The sequence below is a fragment of the Aethalodelphis obliquidens genome, unplaced genomic scaffold (assembly GCF_003676395.1).
Source record: "Aethalodelphis obliquidens isolate GAN/ISIS:26980383/991018 unplaced genomic scaffold, ASM367639v1 scaffold32, whole genome shotgun sequence".
NCBI lineage: Eukaryota > Metazoa > Chordata > Mammalia > Artiodactyla > Delphinidae > Aethalodelphis > Aethalodelphis obliquidens.
The window spans coordinates 21,127,426-21,142,380 of NW_020837976.1; the positions used below are offsets into that span (position 1 = coordinate 21,127,426).

General features: G+C 34.7%; 1 long non-coding RNA gene across 1 annotated transcript in view; it reads right to left on the reverse strand.

Annotated features, from left to right (window-relative positions):
- Window positions 1-12,107: 12,107 nt before the first annotated feature.
- The window catches only part of LOC113631376 (uncharacterized), a 22,310-nt gene continuing 19,462 nt past the window's right edge, over window positions 12,108-14,955 (reverse strand). The window contains exon 3 of the long non-coding RNA XR_003437295.1: window positions 12,108-12,137. This is a non-coding gene — a long non-coding RNA (uncharacterized LOC113631376). The remainder of the gene's footprint in view (window positions 12,138-14,955) is intronic.

The following is a 14,955-nucleotide window of genomic DNA, read 5'->3' on the forward strand; positions in this document are numbered from 1 at the left end:
ATATATAAAATTCAATTCTCACAACTTTAGGTGGTACACTTTTTTTAATAAACTTATTTATTTTTATTTTTGGCTGCATTGGGTCTTTCTTACTCCACGTGGGCTTTCTCTAGTTACAGTGACCGGAGGCTACTCTTCCTTGCGGTGCATGGTCTTCTCATTGTGGTGACTTCTCTTGTGGAGCACAGGCTCTAGGCACACAAGCTTCCGTTGTGGTGTGCAGGCTCAGTAGTTGTGGCATGCAGGCTCTGTAGTTGTGGTTTGTGGGCTCTAGAGCACAGGCTCAGTAGTTGTTGTGCATGGGCTTAGTTGCTCTGTGGCATGTGGGATCTCCCCACACCAGGTCTCAAACCCATGTCCCCTGCATTGGCAAACAGATCCTTAACCAATGTGCCACCAGGGAAGTCCCTAGGTGGTACTCTTTTCATCCCTATTTTCATATAAGGTGACTGAGGCACAGCCATAGTAAATATCTTGATCAAGGTTATCAACTCATAAATAGTTGACCTACAGTGAAAATTATCTTTACTGTTTACTTCACTAAAATAAAATCTGTGAAAGTGTTTTCAAATTGAAAAAAATTCAAATATTCAGAAAATACAACAAATATATAAAGAAATAAAAGTCCACTCTATAAAAATAGTAAGACTAACTGACTTGTGGAATTTCTCTGTTGTGCATTCTGGTATGTGTGGTGTAATAAACATTAACTCTATAAATTGTGCTTTCTACATATTCCTTCCAGTTTCTACATCTCAAAAGAATACAAATCTCTCTCTTTCCTACTTATTTGAAAACTGTGCTTCAATATCTACATTCCTGGATTAGAAGCATCATCTCTCAGTGAATGTTTTTCTTTATAATGCTGAGAAGGACAGATGCGGATTTGTGCCTTCTCTCCACTGAAAGCAAAGGAAAGAAAGCCTTTGAGTTTTGAGCTTTTTCTTTTGATTACTTTGACTGGTCACCACCCATAGTAGCCTCTTGGATCTTTCCCTGAAAGCCTCAGTGGCAGATATTCTGAAGGTCAGGTCTATGCTTCACACATCTGTCACCATATTCCTTGTGATTTTTCAGGCATCAGAGATGGTAGAATTGAGCTGGATTATTGATAAATGTTGATAGTTGTGTATGAAAATGCACTAGTGCATATAAACTAGTTCTGATTTGGGGGGATTTCTGTTCTCTTGATTCTCCTCTCTCTCTTGCTCTTTGCTCTTCAGTTATTTTACATACTTCTTATCACACATCCTATAGGACAAGCAAGGGCAAGGAGAGTTATGCAAATTTAAATGAAATCATTCCAGGTATAGTTGCAAGCAGAGGTTTGACAGGGCAGAGCTAGAAATGATGGACTTCTACTGTTTGACTTTTGGTTGTGGAGCAATGGGTAATTTTTCTCTTGTTTGCATTATTCTATTCTTGGCAATTTTCCCCTCATGAGTAAGCTTTTCTTTTGTAATTGTGAATGAAATAAATATTACAACACCTTTCAAATACATTCAATGTTAGCTTTAATTTTCAGAAAAACATTAATTTTTCAATATCTTTTGAAACACAACAAAATGTAGTTTCTTTGTATGTTCAATACTGATTTTTTTCTGAATTCAAAGGATTGGATCAGCCCTAAGAGTATGGAAGGTGATCATTTAACTATTAATTCAACAGACATTAAGTTGGGCTGCTCAAAAAATGTCTTTTGTTCCTATAGATTATTACTAACATTAACAATTAGAAATTATTGTCCATGTATTGTTGGGTAAAAATATTTTTTGAGTACCTGATGTACTCCAAGTCTTGAGCACTATGTAATGTGTTACTCAGTTATCTCTAATTAATTGTCACATCACACAACAAGAAGAAAGGTTATCCATTTTTTAATGTAGATATTTATCACATGTAATTTCTTATTTATTCATATATATGGTTGCCTGGCTGGCTAGGTAATAGATGATATATGATAGATAGATAATAGAAGATCAAAGATAAATGATAGATAGTTGATAGATAGATACATACATAATACATATATGTAATATAACAGTAGTATATAAGCAGAAGACAATTTAGATACACAAAAGAATAGCATACAAAATACCATACAGGCTATAAATGTTCTAAAAATATTCTAAAATTTCTGGAGGTCAGTGTTCATAGGGTGAGTCATGGGAAATGAAAAGTAAATAAGCTCTCACAATTTTGGTTTTAAAGCAAGCACAATATGACCTCTAAGGAAATCTAAGTGCTTCAATGAAAAAAGAGCATAGGCATTGGGGAGTGGAATCTTATATCTCCTGGGGAAAAAGTAAAGGGTCAGAGATAGAACAGGCAAGATCATTTCTAGGGAGCCTGGAAAAGGAAACAATAAGGAGCCAAAAACAGCAGAAAGGTAAAATCATAGGGCAATTATTGATGGATACAGTCACATATGATCAAGCATAGGCTAGTGGAAAAACCAGAATACTCCAGGAACTCCGTTTGCATTTACGAAGTCTATAGATGCTTGTCTTTGAAATACTTAAGTCCTATTCCTTTGATTATAAATATTAGTGCTTTACCAAGCAAATGCTGTGCAGATTCAAACACCATAAATAGAATTAATTTTGTGATCCATGTGAAAGCTAGCAGGACCCTAAGGGGTCCTCTTGGGTACAAATACTTTCCGTATCTTCTGTTTCTTGTTTGTAGGAAATAGGCTTCATTCATCCTCCTAGACCTTCCCTGAGTTCCAAAGGACAGATTCAAACAGTTGCCAATCAGAAAAGTGAAGGAATGCAGAAACAAAGTAGGAGCAATCGAAAAACAATAGTGCAGCAATAAAGCAGAGGCCTGGTTCCTCCTCAAGGGATAAACATAACAATATTTTTTAGTTCTTCTGCAGGAACTAAGTCCCCTACCCAGGTGGAGAATAGTAACTTCAGGCTTAGCACAAGGGTCCTGAACCACTGCCCTGTTACCTCACCACCAACCAATCAGAAGAAAGCCTGAACACACTGGCAGATAATGAAGGCTCTGAACACCTCCCCAAATGATTAACTGTGATTAGCTCCCCCTTTCTCACTTTAAAATCTTTCATGGTCAAGCAGAATCTTTGGAGTTGGTTCTTGGATGTGATTTCACCTTCTGCCCAGGTTGCAGCCTCCTGAATAAAGCAACATTTCTTCTCCAACCAACATTTGTCTCGAGTATTGACTTTTGAGTAGCGAGCAGCCGAACCTGAGTTTGGTAACACATGTACATATTACTCAAAATATTAAAGAAACTGAAAGGAAAGTGAAGATAATGAGGGCTGGAGTGGTGAGGGAAGTCTTCAGGCAAGAAATGGAACCTGAGCTGGGCATTGATCAGTGGGAAGAAATGGACAAGCAGAAGGTGGTGAGGGAGAAGTGAGGGCAAGGATAATTCTAGGAGTAAAGGTGTGGAAGAAACGAGGGGATGTCAAAATGAGTAGAATAAAATGAGGATTTTTACATGGGTTGGTACAAATTACATTTGTCCTGTGCGATTTTAAATGCACTTCTGAACACTAATTTCAAGGGTAATAAAAATTATGTTTCCAATTGAAATAACAAAGAAATTTTTTGCTATTTTAAGTTAAATATTTTTTTTTTGGTTTATAATTTCTAAAAATTTTACAGAGGATTGACAGAGAGAACAAAGGAGTACACAGCCTGAGTGAGGAATACATGTGAAATGTCTACATTCATAGTTACATTAAGCACTATTTAGTTCTGCTTAAAGCATTCCATGGGCAATTCTGATTAGTGAGTCTGGAAGAGGAAGAAAAGAGCAACTCAATAGCTAATTTTTCTTAGATTTTCTCAAACCTCAGGGAAGTTTCATAGAACATGACACCATATTTGTAAATTCTGACTTCACATTAGAAACAATTTATTTGTGAACATTCAGAATATAGAGATATAAGAGCCAGATTATAATTTTAATAATCCAATGGATTGTGCCAACTCACTTAGGGCAATGTCGTTTATCACTCTCTTTGGGGTAATATATTATGGATATTTGTTCCTTGAACCCTTGACAAATCATTGTAACTCAGCTTCTATGTACTCTTAGTTGTTCAAGGAAAACTTTCAGCTGAAGAAAATTCCAAAGAATTAATAATGTCAAATCATGTTTTTGTTATTTGTTAGTCAATTTGTATGAACATGGTTATATATACACAGATCATACATAGTTACATTTACATTATGATATTTCCCTTATCCCTTTTGCATATCTAAATTGTACATATCTTCCAAAGTCAAACTCAATAGTCCCAGCATAAAACCTTTCTAGATAATTCCAATCTTCATGAATCTTTCTCTCAAGATTTTCTTGACCTTAAAGTGGAATGAAAGACTAAGACAACAGAATGCTATAATTTGTGAACTCAGGTAGTGGATTTATATATATTTGGGTTTGTACTACTGTTCTGCTATTTTCTTTATGCTTTCAGGCAAATTACTTAATCTCCCATTAGCTTCAAATTTTTCTTTCTTAGAATGAGAACAGTAGCAATCCTCAGGTTTTTAATATAACATTGAATGAGACCATTTTTCCATATGGTTTGCATGGTGCTAGACTGTAAACTTTCAGTAAATGTAAGGCATTTTTAGAAGTAATAATAATATATGAGTATTACTATTAGTCTACCAAAGCAGAGAATTTTTTTTTTAATAGGAGAGATTTTTAGGGATGCAACAACTTTATTTTTTGACACTCATTCTGATTACAATGCTCTTTCTGTCAATAAAAATCCTAACTATTTTTCAACACTCAGCTCTTATAGTATCATTAAGATTCTCTCAAATACTTCAGTAACCACTAATCTCCTTTTGAAACTGAACAGTACCCTGTGGGGACCCCCCGGATACAAAAGTCCCTCTGTGTCCCCCATTTCTTGTTTGTAGGAAAAATGCTTCAGCCTCCTAGACACTCCCTGAGTTCCAAAGGGCAGATTCAAACAGCTACTAATTAGGGAAGTGAGTAAATGCAGAAACAAAGGGAAAGAAGTCAGGAAACAATAGTGCGTAGATAAAGCAGAGTCCTAGTTTCTTCTCAAGGCATACACATAACAATATATCTTTGAGCTCTTATACAGGAACTAAGGTCCCCATCTAAGTAGAGAATGGTAACTTTGGGATGAGCACAAGATTCCTGGAATACCACCCTGTTACCTCACCACCAGCCAATCAGAATAAAGTCACACACCCTGCAGCTCTCACTTCTAATTTTGCCTTTAAATCACTTTCTTGAAAACCATTAGGGAGTTCAGGTCTTTTGAGCAAGAGCCTCCTGTTATCTTTGCTTGGCCCTTGCAATAAATCTTTTTCAGCTCAAAACTTTAACATTTCAGTTCGTTTAGCCTCACTGTGCACCAGGCAAATGAACTTAGATTTGACAACACTTTGAATTATCTTAGTATTGTTAGGAAGTTATACAAAATTTTAACAATGTAATTTATAGAAACTTCTTTGAATTCAAACAGAACTATGCTTGAATCCCTTCTCTGTCATTTCCTAGCTATGTATTATTAAATAAGTAGCTATAATTGATCAAATATAAGAGACTGCCCAAGTTTCAAATTAGAAGACCCAAAAGAAGTTTGAATTTAAAAACTGAGTTACATATTTGCTTATAATTTTAAATGTAGTTGTAGATTTTAAAAACATCTATTAAATAAAATAATATATTGATTATTTTAATTAATTAAATAACTTGAAGTATAAGTGATTTACAATGTTTCAGGTGTAGAGCAAAATGATTATATATTAATACTATAAATTATATATATTATAAATTTATTTATATATACATACATATATATACAAATATATATTCAGTTACTTGTAATAACCTACAATAGAAAAGAATCTGAACAAGAATATATTTGCTTCTTCAGATTCTTTTCCATTATATGCTATTATGAGCTATTGAATATAGTTGCCTGTGCTATACAGTAGGTCCTTGTTATTTATCTCTTTTATATATAGTAGTATCTGTTAATCCCAAATTTCCACTCTATCCCTCCCCCACCCTTTCCCATTTGGTAACATTAAGTTTGCTTTCTATGTCTGTGAGCCTATTTCTGTTTTGTAAATAAGTTCATTTGCATTACTCTTTTTAGACTTCACATACAAGTGATATCATATGATATTTACTTTACTTAGTATGATAATCTCTAGGTCCACCCATGTTGCAGGAAATGGCAGTATTTAAATTATTTTTACAGCTGAGTAATATTCCATTGTGTGTATATATTTTATATCTATATCTATATATACAAACACACGTACATATATACACATACGTATACATACATACATATATATACATATGTATACATACATATATATACACACAACATATCTTCTTTATCCATTCATCTGTTGATGGATATTTAGATTGCCTCCATGTCTTTGCTGTTGTATTGTAAATAGAGTTGCTATGAATATTGGGGTACTTACATCTTTTTGAATTACAATTTTTGTCTTTTCCAGATATATGCCCAGGCATGGGATTGCATGATCATATGGTAACTCTATTATTAGTGTTTTAAAGAACCTCCATACAGTTCTCCATAGTGGCTGCACCAATTTACATACTTACCGACAGTGTTAGGAGGGTTCCCTTTTTCCCACACCCTCTTCAGCCTTTATTATTTGTAGACTTTTTGATGATGACCATTCTGGTAAGTGTGAGGTGGTTTCTCATTGTAGTTTTGATTTGTATTTCTCTAGTAATTAGCGATGTTGTGCATCTATCTATGTGCCTGTTGCCCATCTGTATGCCTTCTTTGAAGAAATGTCTATTTAAGTCTTCTGCCCTTTTTTTGATTGGGTTTTTGTTTTTTTGATATTGAGCTGTATAAGCCATTTTTTTTTATATTTTGGAAATTAATCCCTTGTTTGTTTCATGGTTTGCAAACATTTTCTCCCAATCTGTAGGTTGCTTTATAATTTTATGGTTTCCTTTTTTGTGAAAAAGCTTTTAAGTTCAATTAGGTCACATTTATTTTGCTTTTGTTTCCATTACTTTAGAAGATGGATATAAAGAAAGATTGCTGTGATTTATGTCAAAGAGGGTTCTGCCTATGTTTTCCTCTAGGAGTTTTAGAGCATCCAGTCTTATATTTAGGTCTTTAATCTATTTGGAGTTTTTTTTTTTTTTTTTTTTTTTTTTTTTTTTTGTATACAGTGTGAGGGAATGTTCCAACATCACTGTTTTACATTTGCTGTCCAGTTTTACCAGCACCAATTATTAAAGAAATAATCTTTTTCTCCACTGTATATGCTAGCCTCCTTTGTCATAGATTAATTCATCATAGGTGTGCCAGTTTATTTTGGGGCTTTCTATCCTGTTCCATTAATCTATGTGTCTACTCTTCTTCCAGCAACACATTGTTTGGTTACTGTAGCTTTGAGGTATAGTCTGAAGTTAGGGAGCCTGATTCCTCCAGCTCTGTTCTTCTTTCTCAAGATTGTTTTGACTATCCAGTGTTTTTTTGTGTTTCTAAATAAATTTAAAAATCTTTTGTTCTGGCTCTGTGAGAAATGACATTGGTAATTTGATAGACATTGCATTGAATCTGTAGATTGCCTTGGGTATGGTTATTTTAACAATATTGATTCTTCCAGTCCAAGAACATAGTATATCCTTCCATCTGTTTGTGTCGTCTTCAACTAGTTTCAACAGCATCTTATAGTTTCCAGAATATAGGTCTTTTGCCTCCTTAAATTGATTTATTCCTAGGCATTTTATTCTTTATGATGTGATGCTAAATGGGATTGTTTCCTTAATTTCTCTTTTTGATATTTCATTGTCAGTGTTTAGAAATGCAATGGATTTCTGTCTATTAACTTTGTATATTGTGACTTTACCAAATTAATTGATGAGCTCTAGTAGTTTTCTAGTAGCATCTTTATCATTTTCTCCATATAGTATCATGTCATCTGTAAATAGTGACAGTTTTACTTCTTTTCCAATTTAGATTCATTTTATTTCTGTTTCCTCTCTGATTGCTGTGGCTAGAACTTCCAATACCATGTTGCCTTAAAGTAGCAAGAGTGGGCATCCTTGTCTTATACCTGATCTTAGAGGTAATGCCTTCAGCTTTTCACTACTGAGTGTGATGTTAACTATCAGCTTGTCATATATGGCCTTTATTATGTTGAGGTATATTCCCTGTATGCCCACTTTCTTAAGAGATTTTATCTTAAGTGGATGTTGAATTTTATCAAAATGATCATATGGTTTTTATTGAGATGATCATATTAGATGATATAGAGTAAGTCCCCTACATACAAACGAATTCCATTCTGAGAGCACATCATAAGTCCAATTTGTTCTTAAGTCTGACAAAGTTATCCTAGGTACCCAACTAACATAATTGGCTATATAGTACTGTAATAGGTTTATAATACTTTTCAAATAATACATAAAACAAATAAATAAAAAACAAACACAAAAAATAAAGAAAATATTTTCATCATACATCATACTGAGTACAGTACCTCAAAAAGTACAGTAGTACAGTACAACAGCTGGTGCTCCTTAGCAGTACCAGCTACATCACTGCTACTTTATGCTTGCTTCTGAACATCCTGGGCTTATAATAAAGATATTGTACTACTGTACTCTATACAATACTGTACAGTAAAGTACACTAAAGCACAACTACTTGTAGAGGATGCACGCACATGACAATGTACACCAGACATGTGAACTAGCTTCCATGATTGGACATGTGAATGCATGTTCACATCTTTGAAAGTTCACATGAAGTTTCGTATGTAAGGGACTTGATGTATTGAGATGATCATGTTTTTTATTCTTCAATTTTTTAATGTGATATATCATACGAATTGATTTGTGGATATTGAAAAATTCTTACATTCCTGGGATAAATCTCACTTGATTGTGGTGTATGATCTTTTAAATATATTGTTAGCTTCGGTTTGTTAATATTTTTTTGAAGGTTTTTGCATCTATGTTCAGCAATGTTATTGGCGTACAATTTTCCTTTTTGTGATATCATGGTCTGCTTTCATTATCAGAGTGATGGTGGTCTCACACAAAGAGTTCAGAAGTGTTCTTTTCTCTGAAATTTTTTTAGAATGGTTTCAGATGGATAGGTGATTACTCTAAACTTTTGGTAGAATTTACCTGTGAAATCATTTGATCATGGACTTTTTTGTTGGGGTTTTTTAAATTACACATTCAATTTCAGTAATTATAATTGTTCTATTAATATTTTATATCTCTTCCTGATTCATCCTTGGGAGATTGTACCCTTGTAAGAAATTATCTATTTCTTCTAGATTGCCCATTTTATTTGTGTATAGTTGCTTGTGGTAGTCTCTTAAGATGCTTTGTATTTCTGTGGTGTCAGTTGTAACTTCTTTTTCAGTACATTTTCTTTCTTTCATTGGGATATAGTTGTTTTACAATGTTGTGTTAGTTTCTACTGTACGGCTAAGTGAAATAGAGTTACCTATGCTATACAGCAGGTTCTTATTAGTTATCTATTTTATACATGTTAGTGTATATATGTCAATCCCAATCTCCCAATTCACCCCCCACTCCCCACCCCCTGCTTTTCCCCTTGGTGTCCATACATTTGTTCTCTACATCTGTGTCTCTGTTTCTGCCTTGCAAAACATTTTTCTAGATTCCACAGTATGTGTTAATATACAATATTTATTTTTCTCTTTCTTACTTCACTCTGTATGACAGTCTCTAAGTCCATCCACTTCTCTACAAATGACCCAATTTTGTTCTTTTTTATGGCTGAGTAATATTGCATTGTATATATGTACCATATCCTCTTTATCCATTCATCTGTCAATGGACATAGAGGTTGATTCCATGACTTAGCTATTGTAAATAGTGCTGCAATAAACATTGGAGTGCCTGTGCCTTTTTGAATTATGGTATTCTCAGGGTATGTGCACAGTAGTGGGATTGCTGGGTCATAGGGTAGTTCTATTTTTAGTTTATGTAAGGAACCTCCATACTGTTCTCCATAGTAGCTGTATCAGGTTACATGCCCACAAACAGTGCAAGAGGGAGCCCTTTCCTCCCCACCCTCTCCAGCATTTATTGCTTGTAGATTTTTTTTATGATGGCCATTCAGACTGGTGTGAGGTCATATCTCATAGTAGTTTTGATTTGTATTTCTCTAATAATTAGTGATGTTGAGCAGCTTTTCATGTGTCTCTTGGCATCTGTATGTCTTCTTTCGAGAAATGTCTATCTAGGTCTTCTGATCAGTTTTTGATTGGGTTATTTGTTGTTTTGATATTGAGCTGCATGGCCTGTTTATATATTTTGGAGATTAATCCTTTGACTGTTGATTCCTTTGCAAATATTTTCTCCCATCCTAAGGTTTGTCTTTTCATCTTGGTTATGATTTCCTTTGTTGTGCAAAAGCTTTTAAGTTTCCTTAAGTCCCATTTGTTTTTTTTTGTTTTTATTTCCATTACTCTAGGAGGTGGGTCAAAAAAGATCTTGCTGTGGTTTATGTCAAAGAGTGTTCTTCCTATGTTTTCCTCTAAGAGTTTTATAGTGTCTGGCCTTACATTTAGATCTTTAATCCATTTTCAGTTTATTTTTGTGTATGGTGTTAGGTTGTGTTCTAATCTCATTCTCCTAAATGTAGCTGTCCTATTTATTGAAGAGGCTGGCTTTTCTCCATTGTATATCCTTGCCGTCTTTGTCACAGATTAGTTAACCATACGAGTTTGTCTTTATTTCTGTGCTTTCAATCCGATTCTATTGATCTATATTTCTAGTTTTGTGCTAGTACGATACTGTCTTGATTACTGTAGCATTGTAGTATAGGCTGAAGTCAGGGAGCCTGATTCCTCCAGCTCCATTTTTCGTTCTCAAGATTGTTTTGGCTATTCGGGGTCTTTTGTGTTTCCATACAAACTTTGAAATTTTTTGTTCTAGTTCTGTGAAAAATGCCATTGGTAGTTTGATAGGGATTGCATTGAATCTATAGATGGCTTTGGGTAGTAGAGTCATTTTCACAATGTTGATTCTTCCAATCCAAGAACATAGTATATCTCTCCATGTAATTGTATCATCTTTAATTTTTTCATTGGTGTCTTATAATTTTCTGCATACAGGTCTTTTGTCTCTGTAGGTAGGTTTATTCCTAGATATTTTATTCTTTTTGTTGCAATGGTAAATGGGAGTGTTTTCTTGATTTCACTTTCAGATTTTTCATCATTAGTCTATAGGAAAGCCATAGATTTCTGTGCATTAATTTTGTATCCTGCAACTTTACCAAATTCATTGATTAGCTCTAGCAGTTTTCTGGTAGCATCTTTAGGATACTCTATGTATAGTATCATGTCATCTGCAAACAGTGAGAGCTTTACTTCTTTTCCAATTTGGATTCCTTTTATTTCCTTTTCTTCTCTGATAGCTGTGGCTAAAACTTCCAAAACTATGTTGAATAAGAGTGCTGAGAGTGGGCAACCTTGTCTTGTTCCTGATCTTAGTGGAAATACTTTCAGTGTTTCACCATTGAGAACAATGTTGGCTGTGGGTTTGTCATATGTGGCCTTTAATACGTTAAGGAAAGTTCCCTCTATGCCTACTTTCTGCAGGGCTTTTATCATAAATGGGTTTTGAAGTTTTTCAAAAACTTTCTCTGCATCTACTGAGATGATCATATGTTTTTTCTCCTTCAATTTGTTAATATGCTCTATCACATTGATTGATTTGCATATATTGAAGACTCCTTGCATTCCTGGAATAAACCCCACTTGATCATGGTGTATGATCCTTTTAATGTGCTGTTGGATTCTGTTTGCTAGTATTTTGTTGAGGATTTTTGCATCTATATTCATCAGTGATATTGGCCTGTAGTTTACTTTCTTTGTGACATCCTTGTCTGGTTTTGGTATCAAGGTGATGGTGGCCTCATAGAATGAATTTGGGAGTGTTCCTCCCTCTGCTATATTTTGGAAGAGTTTGAGAAGGATAGGTGTTAGCTCTTCTCTAAATGTTTGCTAGAATTCGTGTGTGAAGCCATCTGGTCTTGAGCTTTTGTTTGTTGGAAGATTTTTAATCACAGTTTCAATTTCAGTGCTTGTAATTGGTCTGTTCATATTTTCTATTTCTTCCTGATTCAGTCTTGGCAGTTGTGCATTTCTAAGAATTTGTCCATTTCCTCCAGGTTGTCCATTTTATTGGCTTGGAGTTGCTTGTAGTAATCTCTCATGATCCTTTGTATTTCTGCAGTGTCAGTTGTTACTTCTCCTTTTTCATTTCTAATTCTATTGATTTGAGTCTTCTCCCTTTTTTTCTTGATGAGTCTGGTTAATGGTTTATCAATTTGGTTTATCTTCTCAAGGAACCACCTTTTAGTTTTATTGGTCTTTGCTATTGTTTCCTTCATTTCTTTTTCATTTACTTCTGATCTGATTTTTATGATTTCTTTCCCTCTGCTAACTTTTGGTTTCTTTGTTCTTCTTTCTGTAATTGCTTTAGGTGCAAGGTTAGGTTGTTTATTCGAGATGTTTCCTGTTTCTTAAGGTAGGATTGTGTTGCTCTAAACTTCCCTTTGAGAACTGCTTTTTCTGCATCCCATTGGTTTTAGGTCATTGTGTCTCCATTGTTACTTGTTTCTAGGTATTTTTTGATTTCCTCTTTGAATTCTTCAGTGATCACTGTGTTACTAAGTACTGTATTGTTCAGCCTTCATGTGTTTGTATTTTTTACAGATCTTTTCCTGTAACTGATATCTAGTCTCTTAGCATTGTGGTCAGAAAAGATACTTGATATAATTTCAATTTTCTTAAATATACCAAGGCTTGATTTCTGACCCAAGATATGATCTATCATGGAGAATGTTCCATAAGCACTTGAGAAGAATGTGTATTCTGTTGTTTTTGGATGGAGTGTCCTATAAATATCAATTAAGTTCATCTTGTTTAATGTATCATTTAAAGCTTGTGTTTCCTTATTTATTTTCATTTTGGATGACCTGTCCATTGGTGAATGTGGGGTGTTAAAGTCCCCAACTATGAATGTGTTACTGTCGATTTCCCCTTTTATGGCTGTTAATATTTGCCTTTTGTATTGAGGTGCTCCTATGTTGGGTGCATAAATATTTATAATTGTTATATCTTCTTCTTGGATTGATCCCTTGATCATTATGTAGTGTCCTTTTTTGTCTCTTGTAATAGTCTTTATTTTAAAGTCTATTTTTCTGATATGAGAATTGCTACTCCAGCTTTCTTTTGTTTTCCATTTGCATGAAATATCTTTTTACATCACCTTACTTTCAGTCTATATGTGTCTCTAGGTCTGAAGTGGGTCTCTTGTAGACAGCATATATATGGTTCTTGTTTTGGTATCCATTCAGCCAATCTATGTCTTTTGGTGGGAGAATTTAGTCCATTTACATTTAAGGTAATTATCAATATGTATGTTCCTATTCCCATTTTTTAAATTGTTTTCTGTTCGTTACTGTATATCTTTTTCTTCTCTTGTGTTTCTTGCCTAGAGAAGTTCCTTTAGCATTTGTTGTAAAGCTTGTTTGGTGGTGCTGAACTCTCTCAGCTTTTGCTTGTCTGTAAAGGTTTTAATTTCTCCATCAAATCTCAATGAGTACCTTGCTGGGTAGAATAATCTTGGTTGCAGGTTTTTCTCCTTCATCACTTTAAATATGTCCTGCTACTCCCTTCTGGCTTGCAGTGTTCCTGCTGAAAGATCAGCTGTTAACCTTATGGGGATTCCCTTGTGTGTTATTTGCTGTTTTTCCCTTGCTGCTTTTAAAATGCTTTCTTTGTATTTAATTTTTGACAGTTTGATTCATATGTGTCTTGGCATATTTCTCCTTGGATTTATCCTGTATGGGACTCTCTGTGCTTCCTGCACTTGATTAACTATTTACTTTCCCATATTAGGGAAGTTTTCAACTATAATCTCTTCAAATATTTTTTCAGTCCCTTTCTTTTTCTCTTCTTCTTCTGGAATCCCTATAATTCGAATGTTGGTGCATTTAATGTTGTCCCAGAGGTCTCTGAGACTGTCCTCAGTTCTTTTCATTCTTTTTTCTTTATTCTTCTCTGCAGTAATTATTTCCTCTATTTTATCTTCTAGGTCACTTATCCGTTCTTCTGCCTCAGTTATTCTGCTATTGATCCCATCTAGAGTATTTTTAATTTCATTTATTGTGTTGTTCATTGTTGTTTGTTTCATCTTTAGTTCTTCTAGGTCCTTGTTAGATGTTTCTTGCATTTTGTCTATTCTATTTATAAGATTTTGGATCATCTTTACTATCATTATTCTGAATTCTTTTTCAGGTAGACTGACTATTTCCTCTTCATTTCTTAGGTCTGGTGGGTTTTTATCTTGCTCCTTCATCTGTGGTGTGTTTTTCTGTTCTCATTTTGCTTATCTTACTGTGTTTGAGGTCTCCTTTTTGCAGGCTGCAGGTTCGTAGTTCCCGTTGTTTTTGGTGTCTGTCCCCAGTGGCTAAGGTTGGTTCATTGGGTTGTGTAGGCTTCCTGGTAGAGGGGACTAGTGCCTGTGTTCTGGTGGTTGAGGCTGGATCTTGTCTCTCTGGTGGGCAGGTCCACGTCTGGTGGTGTGTTTTGGGGGGTCTGTGGACTTATTAGAATTTTATGCAGTCTCTCTGTGAATGGGTGGGATTGTGTTCCTGTTTTCCTAGTTGTTTGGCATAGGGTGTCCAGCACTGTTTCTTGCTGGTCGTTGAGTGAACCTGGGTGCTGACGTTGAGATGGAGATCTCTGGGAGATTTTCACCATTTGATAATATCTGGAGTTGAGAGGCACAGCACTGACTCTTGGCTGCAGCACCAAGAGTCTTTCATCCACACTGCTCAGAATAAAAGGGAGAAAGGTAGAGAGAAATAATTAGTAGAAATAGGAAGAAAGAAAGAAAGAAAGAAAGAAAGAAAGAAAGAAAGAAAGA